Source organism: Gopherus evgoodei, chromosome 2 (assembly GCF_007399415.2).
Source record: "Gopherus evgoodei ecotype Sinaloan lineage chromosome 2, rGopEvg1_v1.p, whole genome shotgun sequence".
Classification (NCBI taxonomy): domain Eukaryota; kingdom Metazoa; phylum Chordata; order Testudines; family Testudinidae; genus Gopherus; species Gopherus evgoodei.
The window spans coordinates 106389900-106417817 of NC_044323.1; positions in this window are offsets into that span (position 1 = coordinate 106389900).

Below are 27918 nucleotides of genomic sequence, written 5' to 3' on the forward strand. Positions count from 1 at the left end.
CAAAAGAACAAAAAGTAGCCCTGGTGTCTTTTAATGTGCACAAAGATTTGGTTGTACCATCAGCAAACAATTTAGAACTATCAAAGTGGAGGTCCCTCAACAATATTTTGTACCTCCTTAGGACAACCCAAAAACTGGAGCAAGGACATTCTTCTCGTAACTACTGCTGTAGAGATTGACTGGGCTGCAGCACCAGCAGTGTTGAGGGAGGCTTGCAGCAATATTCTGGTGAGCAGCTGGCCTTCCATAATTGCCTAGAACTGCTGTCTGTGCTCAGTCGATAATTGCTCCACAAAATAATTCAGTTTGGTGTAATTTTTATGATTTTTCACCATTAACACTGGTAGTTAGTGATTCTGTATTGCAAAGTTGGTGACAAAAAAGATTTTCTGTCAGTTAGGTCTAGACATTTATGATCTTTGTCATAGGGCATAGATTTAGCAGGATGCTGCCTTTCATGTTCATTAACTGCATAGACCACCAAAGAACTAGGATAGGGATGAGAGAATAGAAACTCTGAGTCTTTCACTGGAACATAATATTTCTTATCTGCTCTCTTGCATGTAAATAGAATTGTAGCCGGGGTTGCAGGGTCCAGAAGGGCCTCATTGACAGGCAAGGCTGTGTGGGCAGATGAAGCTGTAGGCAAGATGTCAAGCAGTTTGATGTGATTCTTAAATTTCAAGAGGTATCTGCAAAGAGTTAGCAATTATCTTGACCAGAGCTGGAACCTGTTTAAAATCAGTGGGGATAACTGCCTCATCTGGAGATGAAGAGATGTTGACCAGCAGAGAGACCTCTTCATCAACTCTAGGTTCTTGCTCCTCAAAGGTTTCATCCTGTGGATTGGGCCTCCTAGAGAGAGGGAGTGATGAAGGCTGTCTATCTCTCAGATGAGTGGTGCTTGAAGCCCTGGAGAATTGCTGGTGATAGGCTGCCCAGGGGTCTTAGAATGGCCAAGGAGGTGGTGCATAAAGCATAGGAGGGGGCACTATAGATGCTCATACAAGTGAATTGCTGACTGAGATCGTGTATCATGAGTGGTAATAGCTTCTTCAGACACTTCTGGAAAGGGTCCTTTATAGGAATGAGGAGAAGAGCCCTGTACCGATATTTGGGAGACCACGGCAAAGTCTTCCTCTAAATTCTCTTCATTTAAATCACTGTGAAACAATAGAGCACCAAGAGAAATCTAAGGTGAAACCATTAGTAAAGGGTGAATTTCCAGAGATCTCAAATGTCCTCAGTACCAAAAATATGTTGGAGCTGAGCAGTGGTGAGTCAGGCATCTCAGATACAGCTAGATCTTAGGGGGAAAAAAACTCCTGTAGTACCAAGCATGCTGTTGTACTAAATCCATGGCCTGCACGAAAGTGATACTGGCTGAGGGAGCAGATGGTACCATGAGTCTTGGATGGTCCAAGGAAAGTGCGTCTGGAGCCCTGTAAGGAGGCGCCCTGGCTCCCCGCCGCGCTTGAGGGGGACGAGCCAGAGCAGGCACCTCAGTGGGTGGAGTCAGTACGGCCTGTCCCCGCCCCCCGGAAGTCAAGGGGCGGGACAGGAAGTATAAAAGCCCGGCCCCAGCACTCAGTTGGAAGCAGGCTGCCGGAGAGGACAGACGCTGGTGCCCGGGCTCCCGCCTGGCCGGACCTGCCTTGCGCCCACTACCCGGAGGAACGCTGGCCTGACCTGCCCCGCGCCCATTACCCGGAGGAACGCTGCTCGGACCTGCCCCGTGCCCACTACCCAGAGGAGCACTGGCTGGACTTGCCTCAGACCCGGTACCCGGAGGAACATCAGCCTGACCTGCCGTGTACCCGATACCCCGAGGAGTGGCCTGAGCTTCCCCACGACCGGTACCCGGAGGAACCCATGGTCTGGGACCCACCAGATGACGCTGGCAAGGACCAGGTACCCAGAGAGGGGGAGGTTGGAAGTAGCCCGGGGATAGCCGACCCTGGTTTGACCCCGGAAGAGCCCGAACCCATGTCAGTGTGTTGCGGCCAGGATCCCCACTGACCGCAGCGGGTCTTGACCGCTGCTAGGGCCCCGGGCTGGAACGCAATGGAGTGGGAGGGCCTGCATTCCCCCTGCCACCCATAACTGGGTGGCAGACTCCCCCTCTTCCCGCCTATTGCCACTGCTCTGACCCAAAGGGCCAGGGCGAATTAGACTTGTGTTTGGTGCCCCGCCCGAGCCAAGGGCCCGGGCTGATACTGTGTTTGCTCAGCCCCTGCTAGGGGCCTGAGCCTGAACTATTGCTGCCCGCCCTGTCCAAGGGCCGGGGCTTATTGACTTTGAGAACCCCGACCCCAGCTAGAGGGCCGGGGCTCTACCCTGTTTACAGACCTTATACCCCGCTCAACACCTGCCGAGGGGCTAAGCCGACCCGGACTGCAGTGCATAAGGAGGCGCCCTGGCTCCCTGCCGCACCTGAGGGGGACGAGCCCCGACACAACCGGCTTACAAGCCCCAAGCAGGCTTCTTCAGTATTGAGTGAGCACAGAAAGAACTCTTCTTGCCTCCTTGGTCCTCTGATGGTACTGATGATCTCTCCAGGCCAGAGACTTTGCAGTCTTTTGGTTTAGCAGTGCTCTCAGTACCAGAGGAACCAGCAGCCTCATGAGTACCAGTTTGAAGAGCAGATGGTGCCTAAGTCACTGAAGTAATCAGAGACTGCAATTTCTTTGAGGTAGATTCTCTGCCTGGAAAACTTGTGTGGCAATTGTTGGAAGTCTTCCTTTTAGATGTTCTCAAGGAATGTGGCTCAAACAGTGGAGGCAGCAGATTTACTTGGAGACCAGTGTGTAATGTGTGGGGGTCTCCTGGCCTGGGTCAGAAGCTGGGCGCAGCAACCTCTTCATCATGAAGAGATGAAGTTTGATTTCCCTGCTTTTTCTGGCTCTGGATTTCAATGCCAGACAATGTTACACTTCTGAGCAACGTCAGATTCCTTGTGGCAATGAATGTACCAGGAGTGTCCATCATTTACCAGGATTGCCTCCCAGCATGACGGACAATGTTCGAAACGAAGTGAAAGAACTATTTTATCTAAGAATCTAACTAAATATCTATCTATATATTTTTTGTTTAAATTAGGAAGCTAAAGACTACTACTGACAGTAACACACATGCACAGACTGAATGGACACTCTTATGTGAAATCTCTGATCAAAGATGCAGGGGTGCAAGCATACCCAGAGTAGAGCACCCGTGGGGATATTACTCGTAGAGCAACAAGTTAGGGAACTGAAACAAGCAGATTGGATTTTAGTGATGTGTAAAGAAAGATGTAACTTATAAAATCATATAAATAATACCAGCTGAAATCTGTAATTTGGGGAGCATACCATCTGCATAAGATGAACGTAACATCGCTACACTGTACTGCTCTTTGGTGATTGGTATCATATGGAACCTTTTTTCTTCATGATATTAATAAACCTGACTCACTAGTTATTTGGCCTCTTGAGTATATTTCATAAAAAAAGACCCTAATTGTAGTCAAGCAATTGACTATACAATCTATCAACAAATTCCAAGGCAGCCTTTGGGTGCATAAAGCAATGAATACATTGTAAGGGGAGACAAATGCACTGAGGTAGTTTCTCCATGACTGAGATAGGGCCCAATCCTTCTCCCTTTGTCAGTTGCTCCAATATTATTCATGCACATATATATTAAGTAAAATAGTTCCTGTTACAGCAGTAGTCTAAAATTTCAGTTTTACCTCTGAGCATGAATAAACTGAGAAACATGGTTTAATATAAAAAAGCACTTAAATCTAGCCCCAGATACAGGGCTAGCTGTTGGATGCACATTGACCATGTGGTGCTGACATGTAGATTTGCAAAAGGCCCATTCTTACAGCTACAACCAGAAAGCGGGATCTGGAATTAGGAAAGTGACTCATTTTATAGAAGCTTGGAAGCCCTTGAGGCTTCCAGAAGTCTGCTGAAATATTTGGCTTGGCCCTTTACCCCAACAAACCACTGTTTACTTCTGGGTTTAGGTACTGCTCTGCAGCACCCTGCTGAATTTCAGAATGCTTCACTTTAGGTGCCTTGTTCGTTTCAAAGGATAATGATCTAGGGATGTTGCCCTCCACCAGGTCCATGCACAGAACTGATCCTCTGTGTGTGAATTTCCCCCACTTTCCCAAGCAAAAGGAAAGGGCTTGGCTGCATTATTTTCCTTTCCAAGGCCCAATGTAGGACTTGCTGCTGGTCTCTAAGGAGGTCATATGGGGCCAGAGACTGCACTGAGTGGTCATGGGGCAGACGTAGGTGGGCTAAGACACAGCCAAGGTGACATTGTTGGCCCTCCACCCCCACATAGATTCCTAAGAAAATATAACATAGCTAGTGACTGAATTATGTTTTCCATTACATGCCTTCTGCAATAGATATCTTCCTTTTAAGGGAAGCTCTCGAGTCAAGGATAATACCTGCTGAGCTACAAGGCTATAGTGATTATGATTATTGCCTCTTTTGTTTCATATGTAATGTGGTTTTAGATCCAACTCTTATTAGTTACATTGTGTTTACACTGTAAATAGGCTCAGTCGTGAGGTTAATCTTACAGAGTCTTATAATACCACACATCCTACAAAGGGTTTCTAGCACTAAGTTCATGGCCAATTAGAAGCTTCAGATAATTGATATAGGTTTGTTTTACCTAGGTTAACTCAAAGCCATTGGGCCTAATTTTGCACTCAGGGGCAGTGTTATAACTGAGAGAAGAATTTTCCCCTCTTTGTTTAGCTGAGCAGAAATTTGCATGCTGCCTTTACTGATCTTCACAGTCTGCTGCTTGCATCAGTGATTGAGTCCCAAGTCCTTCTTTCTTATTTCTCTTGAATACTTTGCATTTATTCCACTCAATCAAAGTTTGCTGAAGTAAGCAGGACTTGCATATTTTGGATATATATGTCATCAGTACTGCCAGACTCAGAGTATTTTCTCCTAAAACTGCCTTGTTTCACAGAAGTTCATCTGAAGTCCACGATATCACATTCAACTGGTAGCTTTTGGAACAGTACTTGAAATGTACTGATAATACAGGACCAACTATATACCATCTATACACAGCAATGTGACTTACACATACCTGTAAGCACATGTATTAACGCTCATTAGTCATCAAATTTGCTGACCTGATTTTTGTATCTGCCACTTTTTACACTGACAAGATCAGATTGCCTGCTCACACCAATTAGCAGAAAGAGGTGAAGCAAATTAAAACCAGAGAATACCCAGGCTCTTTTGGTGTGAAGGCAGAGTGGAGATCCAGCAAAGACTGAAGAACTAGGGCAAACATTTCATTTAAAAGTGAAAAATGTTTTTAAAAAATTAAAATAGCATGAAAGGAAAGCTTGACTAAACACAGCTAATTGTGGTACTGGTCATTCTCACTCCCTTTCTTACAGATGTACATTTTTTAAAAATTTGTGGTGGTTAATTCCTTTCAGAAGACCTGATATCACACTGGCTTCTGTAATTTTTAAGAGCACAGTACAGAGAGACTCAATGAGAGAGGAGAATGCTCATAGCTAATTTTCTAGGGACTGATTTGGCTCCCTTCTGAGAACCCTGATTGATTGATTTTGACCTCTGGAGTGGGAAGAACATGAAGAATTCTGATTCCTTGCTTTATCTGATTTTGTGGAAATGGCTCCAAAGTTGTGCCTTAGGGACTGGGCTTTGTGGTTCAGGAGAGGGCAGAGAGCTGGGAAAGCAGCTGTTTGTGAAAGAATCTGACCTTCCACACTTTGAGGAATCGTTTCTTAAGACTGTATTGAGCCCTTCATTTTGGGGTGTGGGTGCTAGAGAGGATGCACTGTTCTGAAAGGAGCACTGAGAGGCCTTCTGCTTTGGGGGATGCCATACTCTTGCTACTACATCACTTTGTGAGGTACAATTTACTTCCTGCCGCAGTGCCAGTGTACTGACACCAGAGTCAGGTATAATTGAACATCCAGAGTGAATAGGACAGGAGTGGCTAGAGCTGCTGATAATATTCTTTTGGAGCACTCTACCAATACCATTTTACCTTATATGTTAACTAAATGGTTTGTTCAACCATTATGGATTAAGATTGCTCTCGCTCTTGCGCTCTCTCTCTCTCTCTGTATTGCCATCCTTGGACAAACCTTGTCTTGATTAGCATTTGTTAATCATAGCAAATGTGAGATACATAAATGAATATAAAGGTGAAATTGAGCCCTACACAGATGCACACAAGATCCTGTGCACCACTTAAAACTGAGGCTAAACACTTAGGGTCCTGATTCAGTAAAGCATATAACATTAAGCAGGTGAATAATGTCATCCATATCCAGCTTAGCACTGAAGCACTTAACTTCAAGCATGCACATGCTTCAAGTTAAGTACATGCTGAATCTGGACTTTAGCGCCCACTCCTGCAAATGTTGTCACAGGTGTGTCACTTTCCTCACAACTGTAAGTAGCCCCGTTGAATAAATGTGGACAAGTGTTTTCAGGGTTGGAGTTTAAATTGTTGCATAACGGCCTTTATGGTCCTGAGTTTAATTTCATTTCTAGAGTTAAGTGGAGCATATCATCTTGTCCTCTGCTTTGGGAGAACTTCATCCCAAAACACATCCCTCCTCCCCCACAAACAGATGTTCTTTATACCTGTATTTACATTTGTGGGTGTTGTACAGATTCCTATAATGGAAAATAGGTAGAAGTAATGTTTCTTCTGCTAGTCTGGTGTTTTCTATACTTTCTGGTATACCTGTTTAAAAATACAATCTTAGGAATGAAACAGCTGCTTTGTTCAGAGACTTGTGAAAACAGCATTTTGCCGGCCATTGCTATTTCATAGACAAAAATTGTCCTTTGTCCTTTTGTGCCTGCCTAAGCTACTCCAAAAAGTTCCGTACAGAGCAACAACCACCGCCAATATTCAACTCAAAGATTTGGACATCATGTTATTAGTTACACTTCTCAGACAGGCACAATAGAGTTCATTGCACTTTGCATGCTCCAAGTGAGCACGAGAATTCACAGAAGGCTGAGAGGGACATACATCATATCCTGTTAAACATCTTGAGGTTCCTGATTTTAATTATTACTGGATCTCATCCTGTTTCCACTGAAGGCAATGGCAAACAAACTTGACCACAAGAGGAGTAGGAGCAGATTCATTATATCATGACTATTATTTTTACAGGCTATTTGATAGAGAGATGCAGAGATGCTAAAGTAGGCTGCAAGGCACTGTATGTCTGGAAGAATTTCATTGCCAAACGGGGGACAATCAGAAATTATTTAGGTTTGCTTCAGGATATGTCTCTTGAACTCAGTATGTCCAGCTTCATTTCAATTGTCTTAACCAATCTTCTCCCAGCTATCATACATTTTTTTAATTGTTTTAATTAGCTTTTACTGAAAAAACCTATGCAAAATTTGCTTTCTTGATTTTAAATATCAGTGGCATGGGCAGTGAAGGCCAGGGGTGGCTAAGCTCCACCCAGGTTCTGCCCCAAGGCCCTGCCATCAGTCCCCCTCTTCCCTGAAGCTGGCTTGGGACTCAGGCTGGCAGCTACTCAGGGGTTGGGCCAGCAGCTCAGGCCAGCCCTGGGATCGAGCCAGCGATCCAGTGCTTGGGCTGTTCCAGCTGGAGTGGGCCGGCCAATACGGCTGGGTTGGGCTGGCTTTTGCTCCTCTGGCCGTGGAGTGTACAGGGAGCTCGGGGCTCCAGCAGGCAGGGGGTGGGGTCTTGGCAGAAGAGGTCGCATGCACTAGCCTCCCTGAAGGGGGAGTTCACCCACCACCCATGATCAGTAGCTGGGAAAAATAAGGCTCTTAGGCTCATGAATTACAGCATGTAGAGCTATACAGAATCTGGAAAATGAGTAAAAATATTTATTTGGGTCTGATTCACAGCCTACTGAACCCAATTGGAGTCTTTGGATCAAACCTGTGAGGACCGTTATGAATATTTCCCAATCCCCAGGATGTTAGGGCAAACCTAAATCACAAATTGACCATTGAGTTTATGTACTCTGAAACTATGTGAAATATCAAAGAGCTAAAAATATCACGTTTGTTCTTCACATTATCCAGGGAGTTAGCAGCCTCAAAACCATGAGTCATTTCAGCATCTGATCTCAAATAGAAGCAGCAGCAGTTGAAAGGAAAAAAGTTGACATATCCATAAGCAAACTTGGCATGCACCGTCAAGTGATGAAATGCCTCAGAAGTACTGACACTAAAGGCAACCGGAGCTCTCAGCTGAGGATTAGTTTATTCCATACTCTGACATCCTTAGCCTTACCAGTCTATAACCCAGCTGTCTCATACATCTGACAACACTAACTCTGCCAAATGATAGCTTTCCCATTTATGAACATTGTAGGCTCCAAAATATTCTGCCTCTGGTATCAACAGCTGTGTGTCAACAATCATAAGGAATTTTGAGCCTCCAAGCTCAGTACCCAGTGATTTAGTAAATGAAATGCAACACAATTTTTCACTGTACTTTTTCTTTAACGTGCCACATACAGCTCTGCATTGCATTGGCACATGCATGTTAATATAAGCACTCATCCAGGGAGATACTTAAGCATACTTTAAAACACAATACGTACTCTCCTTGAAATCTATTTACAGTGGCCCCTGGGTCTAAGTACCTTCCTGTATGAGGGCCATGATGTGTGATTTTTCTATTTGACCTTTTCTGTATTGGGCTAAACTTTAATTCCCCTAGCCTTTGAAGTATATTTTTGGACATTCACACAGGTAGCACCAAAGCAATAATGTGGAGTCACCTTGGTATGCATTTTAGAATTAATAATGCAACTTAGTTTGCAAGTACTTTTCCAGGGTTTCAGCTTCTGTGCTCTGAGGTATATTTAACATACCCTTCTTGCTCTAAAGGTGCATACACATTATTGCTCTGAAGATGGAGCTAAAGATTTTTGAAAAGATAGCAGATGTTAACCACAAATAAACAGACCAGAGAAAAAGCATTTTTGTTCTTGTAAAGAACTGATAAATAAGCCACGTTTTCCTGACTGCAGCTTATAGAGTTGGACATCTGTAACTCATTAGTTGTCTACAACTGTCATTCAAATCAATTAATTGAAAGAATTAGGTGTCTTCTAAAAGAGGGGCAGAACAAAAATAAATTCACTTTTCTCCATCTTATTTTAAATGTCTCCCTGGCATTATGTTCTAAGGACAGCTACACAGAATAACTTATTCTTTCATTTCTTTTATCTTTGCCTCTTCTTCCTGTTCTCTGTTTACTATGTATGAACTAGAATTTTGTTAGTACCTCAGAAGTATCTAGCAGTTTCATGCATACCTAGTAGTGGTCTCTTTTGCAGTGGGCATGTATTACATAATACGATGGATAAAAGGACGGTTTCATAATTTGCGGCATAATACCATGGCTCATTATCCTAGTGTTGTAAGAGCAATCCATCACACAGCTGTTCTAGACTTGATCATAAGTGCATAAATCATTTCTCAGCTCTTTTCTATGGATAGCTATTAATAAGTGAAATAATATGCTAAAGATTATGAATTTCATGGAATTTATTATAGGCAAAATTCATAGCCACTTCAATATTTAGAACTCCTAAAATTTGCATTATGAAGGATTCTTGCAAATTTTTTATGAGAAGAGAAGGCAAATGGTGACTCTCAACAGTTTATAACAGGGCTTGGCAACCTTTGACACATGGCTAGCCAGAGTAAGCCCCCTGGTGGGCCAGGCCAGTTTGTTTACCTGCTGCATCTGCAGGTTCAGCTGATCGCAGCTCCCACTGGCCACGGTTCGCTGCTCCAGTCCAACGGGAGCTGCGAGAAGCCGTGCGATCTGAGGGATGTGCTGGACGCCGCTTCCCGCCGCCCCCATTGGCCTGGAGAGGTGAACCATGGCCAGTGAGAGCCACGATCGGCCGAACCTGCGGATGCAGCAAGTAAACAAACCTTCCTGGTCCGCCAAGGGGCTTACTCTGGAGAGCTGTGTGTCAAAGGTTGCCGAGCCCTGTTGTAAACTGTTGAGAGTCACCATTTTCCTTCTCTTGCTCAAGCAGCTCAGGAAAATGTTGGCAGTGTAGCAAACAATAATTGTGCAGGAACAGTTTAAAGAGTTGGGCCCACACCACTTCCAAACCAGCTGACCACTTTGCACAGGGAGGGTCTAGATAGCTGCAGAAGTGAGGGAGAAGGGGAAAGAGAACTAGGCTGGGCAGAATTAAGGATGCACTGGGAAATATAAATCTAACATTTCCCAGCTTTTGAGTGCTTGACCTAAACAATATTCTTCTAATATATTTTGTGTGTGTGATTATTATTCATACTACAGTAGTGCCCAACTGAGATACTAGCTCTTCTGTTCTAGGTGCTGTGTGTTCATGTAATAAGAGACAATCTCTTCCCTGAAGACCTTAACTGAAGGGCTTGTCTACATGGCAAGTTATTGTGCAGCAAGCCAGGGTGTGAATTTACAGTGCACCAGCTTGCCATGCATAACGTCCTCTATGGACCCTGCTACAGTGCACTGAAAGTTCCAAACTGCATACTGTAGCAGGATCCACATAGGACACTACCGCAAGGCAAGCTGGTACACTATAGATCCATCCCTGGCTTACTGCGCAGTAACTTGCTGTCCAGGTAAGATGGACAAAGGAAGTTATAGCTCTGTAAAACAGATAGTGAACCAAAGCACAAAAGGATCAAGTGATTTGATCAAGAATTCATAGGAAATCAATAGCAAAGCTGGGAACTGAACCCTCTTGTGTCCCAGTCCAATATCTTAGTCACAAGGCCATCAGATAAACAAGAGGAAATGCCTATACAATAACACTGGGACTCCTGTGATAAGGTCCAATCCTATGAAGTACTGAGTGCCTTCAACTCTCATTAAGGTCCATGGGAATCGAAATTGTTGCATGCTCATTAGCTCAACACTCTTAAGGATCAGGCTCAGATTGAAGTGACATGGAAGTACCAGATTGCTCCATTGATTTTTTTCATTTTGCTTGTAGGCCCAAATCCAGCTCCCACTGAAGTCAATGGATTTTTTCTATTAACTTAAATAGGTCCACTGGCATGGGGAGATTTTGTTTATAGACAGGTTCCAATCTTCATTAAGATGAAATCATGCTAAAAAGATTATAGATCATAATGTGTGGGAAAACAATCCTGTCAACAAAAGTTATATTTTTAAGCTATCTTGTTAGTATCTTTTGTACAAACAATTCTACACTGTGAAAGAATACAAGACAATGGACAGAATACATGAGAGAAGTGGTGCAAGGATATGGTGAAGAAACTAAAGTAGTCAGAAATAAGGCCACCAACAGAAGGAGAGGGAAATTAAAAGACACAAAGGGGAAAAACAATTGACTCTTAAAAGATATTTCTATGTGACTTCTGAAATCTTCCCTCCCCCCCAACTTCCATTGCTTTCACTCTCCTCCTCCGCTCCCTCCCATCCTTTCTCACTCCTGACAGTTAATTAACAGTGTCCCTGCTACAGTCTGCTAGTCTAGTGACAAATTTCAGTAATTTGATGGTTCTGGCTGTGCGGAAATCCACTCCAAAAGCATTCTCTGAATTCATTCTCTCTGTTGGATTTATCCCATGAATTAGATCTTTAGTTGCACTATGATCTATGCCAGAATAGGATTTTATTTCTTAATTCTTACATTTGATACAGAAAAACTACAAAAATCCATGAACATAGTGTGAGTTCTTACCTTTTTATATTTAGCTCCTTGCTTGTGCCTTTATCTCCAGCAGGTTATATCAAAGCAGCATGACAAAAGAGGTTGCAAAAGTGACTCAAGAAATTATGGATCTAACAACAAGAGAAAAAAGTAGATCTCTGCAGCCCTAGAAAGGAGCAGGATGGGAAGGTGAAGAGAGAATGTTAAGCTACAGGTGTAGAAGATGAGGATTCTTGGTTCTGTCTGTAAATTCTCTGGGGCAGAGACTAAATTTTATGTGTAGTTTACAGTCTTTAGCACAATGGGGCCCAATCCCTTATTGGGGCCACTAGGCCTGTCATCAGTGGATAGCCTTGTCTACACTACAAAAGGTAACTTCTCTGTCCCTCAATTTCCCCATCTTTAAAATGCCAATAATCCTGTCTGAGAGACAAGGTGGGTGAGGTAAGTTTGAGCATACAGAGAGCTCTTCCTTGGGATCTGAAGAAGGTCTTCAGACCTGAAGAGGAGCTTTGTGTAAGCTCAGAAGCTTGACTCTCTCACCAATAGAAATTGGTTCTGTAAAAGATATTTCCTTACCCGCCTGTTCTCTCTAATACCCTGGGACCACCATGACAACAACAATACTGCATACAATAATCCTACCTAGTTCACAGGCGTGCTGACGTTTTAAAGACAATTAATTTTGTAAAATCTTCAAGATCCTCATAGGAAAGACACTAGTCAAATGCAGAATACTATCATTACTAAAAATTGATAGCAATGCCCAACAGGAACACAGAAGTGACAATTATTAGGGTCCTTTCTACAACTAGCATTTATGCCTCTGAATATAAAAACATTACTTCAGGCCTCCTCCATCTCTGATACTTAGCTTTTACTGTAAAGCATATACACATTATACATTCCTGGATATTTCCTTACAGTTAAAGTTAAGCACATGCTTAAGTGCTTAGCTGGGTCAAGTCAGCATGCTCAGAACCTTGAAAGATTGATCCCATAGTTCCCAGATTTTCTGGGTTAGTTTTAGAACTGAGGGGGAAAGAGAGAAAGCATTATTTAGGATCTTATACATGTTTGAAGCTAGGTACTCAAAACTGCAGGCATTTCTGAAAATTTGGCCCTAGGTAATTTGATTAACATCACAGAGGGAATCAGTGTTAGAGCTGAGATTAGCTTCAAGAGTCCCTTGGTCTCAGTCCTATGTTAGTTCACTAAACCATGGTGCATCTTGTTATTAAGTTGCTCTTCCATATGGCAGAAATCATTGTTATCATTTGCTGAGCAGTCAACTGACCTCAGCCACAAACTCTGACCTGTGGCCTTGGATTTGATGTACCCAAAAATCGCAGCCTTGAGAGGCTGTTGGATGACTGTGGTCATTAGGTGATCACTAGGTAAAAGCTAGGATATGCTTTTGAATCCTACTGATCAGTTTACACTTTCAAGGCAATTTCCACAATGAAAAGGACTAGAAAGTGTTAAAATGAAAGCTGAGCTCAACCTCATAATTTTGGTCCTCCACGGGTCTTGTCACAACTGCCAGAAATTCTGTTGGCTCTGGGAGATAAGTAACATTTCCAGTTTTCTTAAACTCTCTGCTTGTTATTAGGAATGGCATTTGAACTATGTTGTGATTATGGATCTTAAAAACAAGACTCCTTCCTGAACTTATAAACTGAGTGATGCATTTCTCCAGTGCAATATGTCCTTCCATCAGTGGCATATGGGAATGCTGCCAAGAACACACTTGCTGCAGGCTGCCTGCTTTCACTTACAGATATTATATTGCAAATGGATTACAGTTCCATCATTTTCTTTGCAAAATAAATGGATGAGTCTAGTGCTTACATTTTGTGTATACAAAATCCATTACAAGTAAACAAGAGCATTCTGAGTTAAAAGTGATATGAACCAGAAATGTGGTTCTCTTGCAATATTGTTTAAATCACTTTGGCCTTGTTTTTAACAGTACTGTACCAAGCAACCATCAAATATGGGTTAATGGATTCAGCCATAACTTAATAATGGTTTAACATTGTGAAGACACTTTATAGGCACATACAGCCCACTGAAATAAACGGGAACATTTTGATTGATTTATTGGATTTAGGATTAAGCCTTTATTGGCTGATCAGAGTAGTAAAGGATTCTGAGTACCTAGATGGAGTTTAAACACCTTGATGATGAGCTTTATTGTAAAAGTGTACAAATAAATGTGAAGAATTTCTGACCTTTAATGGATAATAATAATAATACAAGGCTACCCTCAAGTAAAGTAGAAGTTTTCATAGATTCTGTGGCCAGAAAGGACGATTATAAACATCTAACCTGACCTCCTGCATAACACAGACCAAAGATACTTACCCAGTCATTCCTTTATTTAGTTCAACTAGTGGTTGAACTATAATAATCTTTTAGAAAGACATCCAGTCTTGATTTAAAGATTCCAAGTGATGAAGTATTTACCACAGTCCTTGGAAATTTATTACAGCAGTTAATTAATCTCACTGTTAAAAATGGTGTCTTATTCCAACTTTTAAGTTTCCTGACTTCACTTTCCAGGCACTGGATCTTGCCATGGTTTTGCCTATCAGACTGGAGAAGCTTATAGAATGAGGTCTTGCTGGCTTTAGCCCCACCTAGCACAAAGGTCTAAAGTGTGGGCTTGCTTCACCCACACTTTAAAGAGGCAGATTACCCACCCTCCTAGCTCTCCTCTGTGCTCCCCTTTCAATAGAAATGTCCTTCCTGACTGTCACTGCCTGACTCAGTCCCATATCCCAAAGACACATGCTTCATAAAGTGTGCTGATCTTTCAAATTCATACACCACAGCTGGTCTAGCCCCACTGTACCTGCAAATCTTTGCACTGAAGGCAGGCAGCTGAGAGCCAGCGGGAGAGGCTTAGCCCTTTCTCCGCCAGCCTTTGCATGCTCAATCATAGGAATAGATTCATTCCAAAAGCCAGATCCAAGCCTGGCTCTTAGGTTCAGGAAGTCAGCAATGCAGTTTTAGGATGCTTCAGGCGAGGTATTTCCAGCAAAGATAAGGAGGTGTTAGTACCGTTATATAAGGCACTGGTGAGACCTCATCTGGAATACTGTGTGCAGTTCTGGTCTCCCATGTTTAAGAAGGATGAATTCAAACTGGAACAGGTTCAGAGACGGGCTACTAGGATGATCCGAGGAATGGAAAACCTGTCTTATGAAAGGAGACTCAAAGAGCTTGGCTTGTTTAGTCTAGCCAAAAGAAGGTTGAGGGGGGATATGCTTGCTCTTTATAAATATATCAGAGGGATTAACATTAGGGAGTGAGAGGAATTATTTAAGCTTAGTACCAATGTAGACACAAGAACAAATGGGTATAAACTGGACACTAGGAAGTTTAGACTTGAAATTAGACAAAGGTTTCTAACCATGAGAGGAGTGAAGTTCTGGAACAGCCTTCCAAGGGGAGAAGTGGGGGCAAAAGACACATCTGGCTTTAAGACTAAGCTTGATAAATTTATGGAAGGGATGGTATGATGGGATAGCTTAATTTTGGCAATTGATCTTTGATTATCAGCAGGTAAGTATGCCCAGTGGTCTGTGATGGGATGTTGGATGGGATGGGATCTGAGTTACTGCAGAGAATTCTTTCCTGGGTGCTGGCTGGTGAGTCTTGCCCACATGCTCAGGGTTTAGCTGATCGCCATATTTGGGATCGGGAAGGAATTTTCCTCCAGGGTAGATTGGCAGAGGCCCTGGAGGTTTTTCACCTTCCTCTGCAGCGTGGGGCATGGGTCACTTACTGGTGGATTCTCTGCAGCTTGAGGTCTTCAAACCACAATTTGAAGACTTCAATAACTTGGACATAGGTTAGGGGTTTGTTATAGAAGTGGATGGGTAGTGTTCTGTGGCCTGCTTTGTGCAGGAGGTCAGACTAGATGATCATATTGGTCCCTTCTGACCCTAAAGTCTCTGAGTCTGTCACTTACAAATGGTTTTTCAGGTTGTGCATGGCCTGAGCTTTTGTAGTGCAGAAGCTGAATTGAAACCATATGGAAATTCACCTTTACTGTGGACTAAGGCCTGTTGCTATTTTTTTTAAAAGTAACTTTCTTTTTATAATGACCAGTTTGTTTGTTCCAATTAAATGATGCTGGTGATGTATTGTGATAAGTACTCAGTGCAGGTTCTTCATACAGTGTGCTAAGAAAATAAGATGTCAAATGTAAGTTATTGTGTACAGTCATGGGCTCTAGTGGTGCCCATTTAGACTATATAACACTGATTGTTCTCTTGCAACCCTTTTAGTAGGACTACATCCCCACTACTAAGCTGTCAAGACTGTCTCTATGGGTATGTCTACAATGTAGTTAGACACCCATGGTTGGCCTGTGCCAGCTGACTCAGGCTTGCAGGGCTTGGGCGAAGGGGCTGTGTACTGAGGTATAGACATTTGGGCTTGAGCTGCAGCCCAAGCTCTGGGACCCTCCAATCTTGCAGACTGAGCATTTACACCACAATTATATAGCATCTTATCCCAAGCCCCATGAGCCCGAGTCAGCTGGCACAGGCCAGTTGCGGTTTTTTATTTGCATTGTAGACATACCATGTGAGTCTCAAAGCTAGCTTCCTTTCCCAGAACATTTTCCTTTCTCCTCAAACAATGAATCTTCATAAATTCAACAACACTTGTACCTCAACATTGAGTGGTCTCTTCCTGTGACAACAAAGTTCTTATTTTAAACCAGTGTGTAAAGTTGTCAACTGAAGGTCTGATTCTGCTGGCTTAGGGTTTACAGCCTGATCCAAAAACCACTGAATCCACTGTGAATCTTTCCACTGACTTCAATGGGCTTTGGATCAGACTCCAAATTAGTCAGTGACAAGTATAATATATATAAACTATTCTGAAAATTAATGGATATTAGAGATGTTCTGTATTGTTCTACATAGTCCTATACACAAATATTTATTTAGCTATCAAAGTTGTTAAAATTGATCGTTGCAGCTTGCCATTACCTTTGCACATGGATGAAAATAAATAACCAAACTTTACATTTTTGTGTAATTAATTATCATTACCCCTTCATAATAATGAATGAGAATTAAATAAGGCAATATTTATTACTCCTTCATTTTGGTTTAAATCTTTTAAAATACTACTGTTTTCAATATATGCCCTTGTCAAGGTTCCTTCCCCAATCTGAACTTTAGGGTACAGATGTGGGGACCTGCATGGACACTTCTAAGCTTAATTACCAGCTTAGATCTGATATCGCTGCCACCACCCCAAGCACTACTTTTCTTCCCTGGGTAGCCTTGAGAGACCTCACCAATTTCCTGGTGAACACAGATCCAAACCCCTTGGATCTTAAAACAAGGAGAAACAACCATCCCCCCTCCTTTCTCCTATCAACTCCTGTTAGATCCAGATCCAACCCTCTTGGATCTAAAAACAAGGAAAAATCAATCAGGTATTAAGAAAAAGGCTTTTAATTAAAGAAAAGAAAGGTAAAAGAAAACCCTCTGAGAGAGATAACAGATTCCAAACACAGAGGATGTTCCCCTGGGCAAAAACTTAGTTACACAAAAAATACCCAAATACCCAATTTTGATAATTCTCTTAATGGTACCAAGACAAGTTACAAAGAAAATAAACATAAACCTATTTATCCCTTTCTAAAACTTACTACTCTGATAAGAGGCTGGTTCCTTGATCTTTTTCACTCCAACTGAAACTCTAAACAAAGGAAAACTTCCCTCCTTTCTTTTAAACATCTTGTTCTTCCATTGGTTCCTCTGGTCAGGTGTCAGCTAGGCTAGGTGAACTTCTTAACCCTTTACAGGTAAGAGGCATTAACCCTTAACTATCTGTTTATGACCTTTTAAAATGTTACTGTTTTCAATATATGCCCTTGAGTGGAGTAATAATATTGAGGTGGTTGCGGACATGTTAGAAAATGAACAACTGTTTAGGAAGAGAGATCACTTCAAACTGCCCAAGCAGCAGAGCTGCAACTCTGAACCCTAGAGATCAGCTCAGCTTTTCAGAATGCCATCCAAACCACACAGACAGCAATCCAGCCTAGTAGACATTACAGTAAGCATGGAAAACACTATATCAAAACTATCAGTCACTGACTGTTTAGTAATCTGATTCCTGAGCAACTTCCCAGACATTTTACAAATTAGGGCATGAAGAAATGATTGATTTTTTTTCCCTTCAAAGAAATGGTGGGAATTTTCCCTTACCCCCTTCCCCTGTTCATTTTGCATGATTCTCTACATTCTTGAAGAACAAACACTTTCCTGCTCAAGTGAAGTTGGTAGGTTCCATTTGATCAGACCTGAAGTTGAATTGTTTTGTTCTGAACATGAATGTTTGCATTCTCCTGGTTAATCAACATATTCATGAAAATGATTATGCAATGTACAATAACATAATATTATATATTCAGAAATACATTTTGGGCCTGAACCTGTGCCCACTGAAGTCATTGGAAAAAGGGATCAGGAACCTCAAATATGTGAATAGCCAGGAATTAGGAAAACTGTATAAACACAGAATTGAGGTGAACACATTATGTTGGTGGTGGAAGCATGTTGTAAGGGAATTTGGCTGTGGTATGTGCCATCTTTTGGAAGATCTGAAGAAACCTAATGAGCACAACTGGTAAGCCCCTCAAAGATCTCACGGAATTTCTTGGAAAAATAGGAACATCAGCCCAGCTATCTTGGCCAAATCCCAACTGCAGTACTTGTATTGTTCCAATTTAGGGCCCCAATCCTGCAAATATTCATGCACATGCTCAAATTTACAAACAAGGTTGAGGCTTAAATTCCTTTGTCTCTTCAACTCCCTAAAGTATTTTTTCCTTGCTGCCTGTTCTAAAATATGTTGGGCAGCATTACTGTGCCATCATAACAATTGCCACATCATTCCTCAGAAAACTGATGCATTTTGGTGGTGGCTGAAACAGTCCCAGTGTTCTCTGGGCCTCACCCACCCCTACATTACACAAGTTTTATGTTGGTATAACTCAATTGAAATAAATAAAAATCCATTGGATTTCAATAGACAAAAAGTTGCTGTAATGCAGCGGTGAATCTGGCCCCCAAACTCTATATAGTATTTCATTCCTGTATGCAAAATACATAAATAAAAAAATAAAGAATTTAAAAACAAAATAATGATTTTGAGTTGTTCTGTCAGACCATCTGGAGAATTAGCTTGTATTAAAAACCTTAGAAACACAAGTAGAAATGAGGTATTTTATTTACCTTTTTATTTCATAACCTACAACAAACATTGCATAATGAACATAAGCAAGATGTTCAGTTGATAAATATGCAGAAAGAGAGCTAGTTACAAAGAATTTACTCATTAAGGACCTGTTCCAAAGTACATTCAAGTCAATGGAAATCTTTCCATTGACTGCATTGGCTCTGCATCAGGCTCTGAACATCCAAGCCCATAGAAGACTATGTAAGGATAAGAATAAAGATGGTCCTTGTCCTAGTAGCGTTCTTTGTTCAGTGTCAGAAGAAGGCGACACATACTTGGCACATGCTGATTCTCTATCGTTACATTATAAATACAGTTTTGCTAGTGAATTCTATTTGCCTTCCACAGGAACAAAAATTAATTGTTCCATTCTTCCAAGCTCAGCTTTGATTTTATTTACTAGTGGATCTGTAGTTAATTTGATTTCTTTTAACATAATTAAATCTTGTTCCAGGATCCATTTTCAATTCCAATCTTCAAATTAGCATCTGCTATATGGATTAGTGTCCTAATAGATAAAGCACAGGATGGGGTACTAGCTGGTGTCTGTTAAAGACCACCAAATCACACTAGGGAACAGGACAACTGCCGTATTATGCACTCATCTATAATGTGTTGGTAAAAAATCTGTTTGTGATCATGGGGTACTTCAATATGAGAGACGTGCTGAAGGTCTCATGCTGTCAGTACTAAAACATCCTTGGAATTTCTAAACATTATAAATGATGATTTCCTAACTCAAAAACTGTTGCAGCTAACACATGGGAGTTCTATATGAGACCTTGTCTTTTCAGATAAAGAGGAACTGATCACAGAACTAAAAGTTTGAGAACTAGGAGGCATGAAGCCCAGAGGCCCATGTCCTCATTGGACAGAAGCCCGTAGCCCCACCACCCCGCCACAGGGCATAGGTCCCAAACCCCATTTCCAGTCTGGTATGTGGAGAACTGGGGTGGGGTGGGGGACTCTGTGAGCTGCACTTTAACTGTAAAAGAACCACATGCAGCTGGGGAGTCATGGTTTGGCCACCCCTGTGATATAGCCTCATCATATAATAACACTCTCTCCATTCCACTAGTATCTCTGGGGAGTGTTTAACAGAAGTTACTGAAGTTAGATATTTTAAATCAGTAGGTCCAGGTAACAACAGATCCAGATAATTTGAATCCAAGAATTTTAAAGAGCTGTCTGAGGAGTTCACTGGACCATCAACGTTGATTTTCAATAAGTCTTGGAGCACTGAAGAAGTTCCAGGGCACTGGAAGAAAGCCAATTTGTGCCAATTTTTAAAAAGGATAAATACCATAACCTAGATAACCATACGTCTGTCAGCCTGGCATTGATCTCTGGCAAGATAATGGAGCAGCTGATATGAGACTTGATTAATAAAGAACTAAAGGAGGTTAATGTAATTAATGTAAATCAGCATGGGTTTATGGAAAATAGATCCTGTCAAACTAGCTTGATATCTTTTCTTGATGAGATTACCAGTTTGGTTGATAAAGGTAATCGTGTAGCCGTATTTAGACTTCTGTAAGGCATTTGACTTGGTACTGAATGATATTTTGTTTAAAAAAAACTAGACCCATATAAGATTTATGTGGCACATATTTAATGGATTAAAAACTGGCTAACTGATATGTCTCAAAATGTAACTCTAAATGGGCTATCATCGAGTGAGTCCTTTTCCAGTGTGGTCTCACACAGATTGGGTTCTTGGCCCTCCACTATTTAACATCTTTATTACTGCTCTGGAGGATAAAATAAAATCATCAGTGATAAAGACTGCAGATGACAAAAATTTGGGACGTAGTAAATAATAAAGAAGAAGGTCACCGATTACCAAGTAATCCAGATCACTAGGAAACTGGGCACAAGCAAACATTTCAATATGGTTAAATGTAAATATATACATTTGGGAACAACAAATGCAGGATGGGGTCCTCTATCCTGGGCACCAGTGACTCTGAAAAAGATTCAGGGGCCATGGTGCATAAGCAGCTTAACATGAGTTCCCAATGCAACACTGTGGACAAAAGAGCTGATGTGATCCTGGGATGTTTAAACTCAACTAGGAGTAGAGAGGTTATTTTACCTCTATATGTGGCATTGGTGCAACCGCTGCTGTGATACCATGTCAGGTTCTGTTGTCTGCAGTTCAAGGAGGAGGTTGACAAATTGGAGAGGCTTCAGAAAAGAGCCATGAGAATGATTAAAGGATTAGAAAACATGCCTTACAGTGATAGACTCAAGGAACTCAGTCTGTGTAGCTGAACAAAGAAAAGGGTAAGGAGGGACTTGATTATGGTCCCCTACACGGGGAACACATTTTTGAAAATGGGCTCTTCAATCAACCAGAGAAATCCACAATGCAATGGCTGGAAGTTGAAGCTAGACAGATTCAGACTGGAAATAAAGCATATTTTTTTAACGGTGAGAGTAATTAACCACTGGAACAATTTATAAAGGCTTCTGGTAGATTCTCCATCACTGAACATTTTAAAATCAGGATTGGATGCTTTTATAAAATCTATGTTCTAGGAATTATTTGGGAGAAGTTTTATGGTCTGTGCTATACAGGAGGTCAGACTAGATGATCACAGTGGTCCCTTCTGGCTTTAGAATTTCTATATTGGGAGAATTTCAGATTTGTTACCTTTATTTTACAAAATGGATAATACTCCAGATTTAGCAATTAGTTTCAGATGATTTTCAATGGTTTCTCCCATATTAGGGAACATAACATGCTGCCAGCATATGTTGGAACCGGATTCTCCTTGGTCCTTTACCTTGATTAGTTACTTACCTGTGCAAAGTGGTTATAAAATGCCACCAAATAACCACTGAAAAAGTCACACTGTAATACATCACTTTAATTCTACACTCTTCATTCATTATTTCAGTATAACATCTTGGGCCAGGCTGTAGTATGCTTACTCCCATTTGGCAATGCTTTATTCAGTAAAAACCACACAGTGAGACTTCTTACAGAGTTAAGTGCTACTCTCTGTGAACAAAAGAGTGGGAATCTGGCCCATTATGACTATTCATATGAAACTGTGAATCATGTGTAAGTTTCAATAATATTCTTGCCCATTTGGGCCCAAGTGATTAATCCCTATTCAGGGCATTGCAGTGTTATTTATGTTAGAAATTGATTATAAAAGTCAGGTATATTCTTTGGTGTCATCGTGCTTATTTACGAAAAGTACACAGTACTGTTTTCCCAAAGAAAATAGAAACAAACAGGAGGACTTTCCCTTGCTCAGAGATCTCCAAGCCTGTCATTCCAATGAGTTCTGTGCCCAAGAAGCTTTGTTTCTCTCCTTCTTCCTAGGAACACCCTCACAACTGCAAGTCCATGTTTTCATCTCTAAGACCCACAGGCTGCAAAAATCAATATCCTAGTCCCTGTGTTTACAGTCAGGGAAACCCCTTGGTCCACATGCCCTACCTTTGACCCGCTTAATTGCTTTTTCCACTGAGTCTGAAAGAGTGCTTGGCACACCCATTGACTTCAACTTAACATGGCTTTGTTTAATAGTGTGCATTGTATTCTTGATCTGATCTCTCTTGAAAGTCATAATGTAAGTATGTGGAATTTTGGTTTTTTTCATGCTCAACATTATTCCTTTTATCAATCAACTGTGCATTTTCCTTCTGAGTGTCTGAAGATGCCAAGATTGTAATTTTAAAGTGACAATTGTCAAATTATTAGATAATGTAGCATTGGAGAACTGAAGGTAGAGTGTTGCTAGGTAGATTTCAGTTCTTTGATGTGTGCACTGACAGTCAGTTTCAAAAGTGTGCAAGAGTATTTAGTGAAATAGCATGGCTGGATGTTTCAAAGTCAGTGGAGTGTTCTGGTGTGCAATCACCATTAGAGTACCCACTTGTCTCAGAGTATGATGTTGCAGAGAACTACATCTGTAGCACCACCTGCAGGTCATCTTTCTCTGTGAGCAATTCAGTCCTCTGGCTGAGGGCAACAAAAGCTCAAACTTGTAATCAGTTTCTCCCAACAGATCTCTCTCTCTCTCTCTCTCTCTCTCTCTCTCTCTCTCTCTCTCTCTCTCTGGGCTCCATTTTCAATTTCCTTCTTAAGTTACACTGGAGTCCTCTTCCCTCCTTCGGCACTAAGCACCGGACCCTCAGAATGAATCTCTCTGAAGTCTCTGCTTGCTTGCAGACTCCGGCACAGGCCCCTTCAGACAAATCCCTTACAGTGATTCCTCCCCTCAGACTAAGCCATCTCATGTTTCATGGGGCTCAGGTGTTCACCTGATGCTTCCCAGTCCCGCTCCTTTGGATGAGAAACAACTAATTGGGTACATCTGTTGAACCTGTGCCATAATTAATTGACCATTAGCCTGTTGATAGTGGCTGACATTTTTCAAAAGCATTCAGCATTGGCCTAGTTCTGTTCCTTTTGTAATCAGTGGTAATAGGAGCAGTTTTATGCAATTGTGGAACACTTGTGAAGATCCCACCCACCATGGGGAGCATGAAGGGTGTCACCACTTGTGTTTGACTTGTTTTTTAATGTTTGTGTTGTGAGAAAATGCACATGAGCAAACTTTGACCTAAATTAATGCAGTCTTCAGTGTGGCAATATCGTATTTTAAAAAAATGCAAATGTGGAGGCTGATGGCTGTGCCTGGTGAGAGGGGCTAGTTCAGGGCTGCCGAGAGTGTGTTCGGGCCCTGGTGAAAAAATTTTTTCGGGCCCCCCAGCAAGAGAGGACCTGCTAAACAGGGCCAACAAAGCCGGGGAAGCTGGGCCCCAGGCCCCGTTCTGGACCGCCAGGCCCTGGTAATTTGTACCAGCTCTCCTCCACTCCCCTCGTTGGCCCTGGGAAGTAGACAAGACAGGTGAGAAGTAGACAGAAGGCCTGACACTAAGAAAATGGCCAAACCAAAATTTTCAAAAGAAACTAATATTGTAGGTGTCTCAATTTTGGGGTGTTACACTTAAGATGCCTTACAGGGGCCTAATTTTTAGAAGATGAGTGTGCAACACTCTGCACATTCAGGTCTTTTTAATATGTCTCAAGATAGCAATTTTCTGGGACTCAAATATGAGAACATCAAAAAAGTAATAGTAGTGCTATTTACCATCATCTTTCACAGAACATGCTAGTATCCAAATGTGGATTCCTCATTTTTTTCTGACAAAACCTGTAATGGGAAGAGGAAATTGTACAAGAGCAACTCATCCTTGTTATAATTTTAAAATGCCATAGATCAGAAGGTATTTAATTTAAATTGTCAGAGCTCGTCAGAAAAAAAACTGACTCTGCGAACTCTTTTAAGATTTCTTGTAAGAAAATAAATGTCACACACATGCTGAATTATTACAAACCTAAGCCTAAATGTTTTTGCCAAAAATGACACAACAAAGAATGCCTGGATGATGATTCTTTTCTCAAATGCAAGAGAGAGGCTGGAATATAGAACCTTTCACCTGAAACATGGGTTATGCTCTAGTCTATCTGCATCTCCTTTAAACCTGACAAATAATGATGCTGGCTCACATATAGATCTTGCTTGCTCTCATGGTCCATCTGCCCTGTATTTGCCAGCCTTCAGGGCACAGTGCAAGGTGGATTTTTCTAATAAAGCATGTGATTTCTTTTTTATCTTTATTTATTGCTCATGAGAGATGCTGGATTGGAGACTAAGGTCCTCTGTTAATCCACAGGAACATAGGAATTACCATACCATATTAGACCTGTGGCCCATCTAATCCAGTATCGTGTCATTCAGCAGTGGCCAGCATCAGATGCTTCTAAGGTGTAAGAAATCCCACAGTAGGGAGATGTGACATAATCTACACTTCATGACAGTCTCATCCTAATTCCTAGAAGTTATTAGAGATTTGTTTAAAATCTGAAACATGAGGCTTTATGTCCCTTCTAATACGTTTTTTAAGTAATAGCTATTACTACTAGGGATATTCTTGATGTCCATGCAAACAACCATTCCCTCTTTGAATCTGGTGGAGTTATTGGCTTCAACAACACCCTATGGCAATTATCAGAGGGGTAGCTGTGTTAGTCTGGATCTGTAAAAGCAGAAAAGAATCCTGTGGCACCTTATAGACTAACAGACATTTTGGAGCATGAGCTCTCATGGGTGAATACCCACTTCGTCAGATGCATGTCAATGAGTTTAACAATCTAGTCATGCTTTGAGTGGAAACAGTATTTCTTTGTATCCGTTTTGAATTTCCACCTTTTGAGTTCTTGTGCTGTGAGACTGGGAGAATAGAAACTCCTGATCTAGCTCTTGTATACAATTCATTATTTTACATATTTTAACGTCTACTTTTATTCATCTCCTTGATGAACAATCCCATTTTTTTAAAAACTCTCTTAATTATGAGAGTTTTTTTTCCATGCCCTTAATCATTGTCACAGCTCTTCTCTGAACCCATCCAGTTTTGCAATATTTTTTTAGACGGGGTGACCAGTACTATAGACAGTATTCCAGATAAGGCTGCCCCATTGATTTATCTAATGTTGTTATGATTTCTTTTGCATATTATTTTTAATCCTATTCCTTATGCAACTTAACATTTGGTTTGCTTTTATGACCTGCAGCTGCACACTGAGAAGAGGTCTTCTCAGCATGGCCTACAATGACACTTAGGTCCCTTTCTTAAGTTGAAATAGTTTATTTCAAATACTGTATGGTGTATGTATGGTGCAGCTACAATTTTTTCTTTGCATTTAACAACATTGTACTTAATCTGCCATTGTTTTGCCCAACCACCTGCCTCTGAAGTTCCTCACAGGTTTTTCTGGACGTGACTAACTTAAATAACTTTGTTTCAGGTGCAGATTTTGCGATGTTGCTTTTCAACCCAGTGTCCAAATAGCTAATAACTATATTAAACAACATGGCACCTAATGCAGAACTTTAAGGCACCCTGCTGTTGACCTTTTGACATAATGAAAACTGTCCATTTATTCCTACTCTTTGTTTGTCTCCTAGCCAGTTTTTGATCCATGACAATATTTTGTGTCTCACCCCATGACTAAGCGTAATAGAGGAAGCAATAGTACAAAGTGCCTCAGATTGTTGTGCCTGTATGCTACAACAATGCAGAAGGATGTGTTATAGAAATGATTTTATACCATTATAACTATGAATTCAGAAATGATTTAGAACACTGAATATTCCTTTGTTTTTATGTTCTTTGTATATTTGATAGAAGAGGTATTTATAGTGTAAGGATAGAGTTGTCCCTTCAAGAATGGGGTAGGTCAGTGGATTGAACTATGCTGAGAGTTTGAGGGAGACCAGCCTACAGCTACAGATCACAAAGTTTTTGGAGATAAGTCAGATGGGTCACAAGGATGCAGATGAGTGGGAACAAGCAGCACTGCCTGAACTGACTTTGATCCAAATCTGGGTGCTATTTCAGTGGAAACGTTGCCTTCTTGGATACAAAGATTTTCCGCTGCGGATGCATTGCATGGACCAAGAAAACCATCAAAGTCTCTTTAGAGTATCTAGCTGACTTAGTTAAGTTTTGGTTGAACTCTGGGGCACTGTTTTCAAAACAACATGTTTGAAGGATTTGCCTTAGTTTTGACAATGTTACCCTATGCCATGGAGCCAAGGAGGCCACATGAGCCAGAGCCTGACCACTTTCCAGCAGTGTTCACAGAGTGATCCAGAGCATCGCTTGGGCACTTGAAATGCAGGAAGGGGGACGCTCTGGCACTTCAGAAGTTCCCTCTCCCCTGTGTCCCTCTCCAATTGGCTCCCATGATGCTCTTCCCCAAAGGTTCTATTGCTCAGTTGCCCTGGGAGACACTGTGGACGGGAAGGGTTTGAGAGGCATACATGAGTAGCTAGGGCTCAAGGGGCTCAGCTTGGTTTTGAGTCTCCTGGCTGCCCAGCAGCAGGATGGGCAGGGGGAGTCCCCAGAGCCCTGTTACAATGGTACATAGAATCATAGAATATTAGGTTAGGAGGGGACTTCAGGAGGTCATCTAGTCCAACCCCCTGCTCAAAGCAGGACCAATCCCCAGCCAGGGCTTTGTCAAGCCTGACCTTAAAAACTTCTAAGGATGGAGATTTCACCACCTCCCTAGGAAACCCATTCCAGTGCTTCACCACCCTCCTAGTCAAATAGTGTTTTCTAATGTCCAGCCTAGACCTCTTCCCCACTGCAATTTGAGACCATTACTCGTTGTTCTGTCATCTGCCACCACTGAGAACAGGCTAGTTCCATCCTCTTTGGAACCCCCATTCAGGTAGTTGAAAGCAGCTATCAAATCCCCCCTCATTCTTCTCTTCTGCAGATTAAACAATCCCAGTTCCCTCAGCCTCTCCTCATAAGTTATGCGCCCCAGCTCCCTAATCATTTTCATTGCTCTCTGCTGGACTCTCTCCAATTTGTCCACATCCCTTCTGTAGTGGGGAAACCAAAAGTGGATGTACTACTCCAGATGTGGCCTCATCAGTGCCAAATAGAGGGGAATAATCACTTCCCCCAATCTGCTGGCAATGCTCCTACTAATACAACCCAATATGCCGTTGACCTTCTTAGCACAGGGGCACACTGCTTACTCATATCCAGCTTCTCATCTACTGTAATCCCCAGGCCCTTTTCTGCAGAACTGCTGCTTAGCCAGTCGGTCCCCAGCCTGTAGCAGTGCATGGGATTCTTCCATCCTAAGTGCAGGACTTTGCTCTTGTCCTTGTTGAACCTCATCAGGCTTCTTTTGGCCCACTCCTCCAATTTGTGTAGGTTACTTAGTACCCTATCCCTAACCTCCAGCATAACTACCACTCCTCCCAGCTTAGTGTTATCTGTGAACTTGCTGAGGATGCAATCCATCCCATCATCCAGATCATTAATAAAGATTTTGAATAAAACTGGCCACAGGACTGACCCCACTTGATACTGGCTACCAGCTA